Source organism: Drosophila guanche, unplaced genomic scaffold (genome assembly GCF_900245975.1).
Source record: "Drosophila guanche unplaced genomic scaffold, DGUA_6, whole genome shotgun sequence".
In the NCBI taxonomy this organism is placed as follows: Eukaryota; Metazoa; Arthropoda; class Insecta; order Diptera; family Drosophilidae; genus Drosophila; species Drosophila guanche.
The window spans coordinates 1,387,906-1,389,073 of record NW_022995758.1 but is presented as its reverse complement, the minus strand read 5'-3'; positions in this window follow the sequence as shown (position 1 = coordinate 1,389,073).

The following is a 1,168-nucleotide window of genomic DNA, read 5'->3' as shown; positions in this document are numbered from 1 at the left end:
AGTGTGAGCGATGAAAACAGCGTTGGCGCAGCACAGCTCATTGATCAGACGATGAACATCAGATAGCAGACTGCAGCTCCAGCTCGAAAACATCATCACATCCGTTCTTGTGAACTCCTCTCTCGAGTTCGAAGTATCGGCATTGTGGATGGTTCAGCAGCACAGCAGGTTCAGGACAGCCCAATAGATGCTGCCCAGGAAAGCGGCAGTGACCCTCCTTCTAGAGCGAATAGAGAAAGGCCACAGTCTGAATGGTCTTGCCGAGGCCCATCTCATCGGCTAGAATGGTGTCGATGGCCTGTCGAGGCTCTTCAGGTACTTTATCCGATTTTGAGATATTTTAATTAGTATTGATTCAAGTTCATCCCACCGTAGTGTGAGCGATGAAAACAGCGTTGGCGCAGCACAGCTCATTGATCAGACGATGAAAATCAGATAGCAGGCTGCAGCTCGAGCTCGAAAACATCATCACTTCCGATCTTGTGAACCAAGTACCAAGCGGATGCTGCCGCAGACAGTCGTCATTTTGGTCATCCATCCAGGTGGTAAACTTGGGACGACCCACGGCATCGCGATTGATCAAGAGACGCACACAGCGCGGTCCAGGGTACTACGCCACAGCTGCAAACGGATGCAATTCCTTCCGCACTCCTTGAAGTCTCCATCCAAACTTTTATGGAACTTCTCGGGCAAGTCTTCTCCTAAGAAAACAATATCCGGCTTCACAATTTTCTTGCATGCCGTGCACTTGGGCAGCCGATCAGCGAAGATCTCCTCCTTCATCCAGGCAATGCCGTATTCCTTCTTGCACTTAATGCAGTGGTTTGTGTGGAAGCTGCCATGGGCCTCGACCAGCTTGTCTTCCGGCACGCCCGCCAGCCAGTCCAGCGTTCGGCCAGTTGTAAGATTTTGAGTGTGTACAATTTTAAATAAATAAAACAAAACTCTACGCCAACTTTAACTTGAAAAATGTGTATCAAAATATCTGTATTGCTTTTGAAATGGAGTTTGTAAGGGGAAAACGGTGTAGATAGGCCAATATTAACATGAGAGCTTCTCACGAACATTTCCGAACATTTGTAAACCTTTACAAATTATTGTAAATAATTAATTACATTAACATAAATGAAGCAACACGGAAATTTAAATATTTACATATTTGTAATTA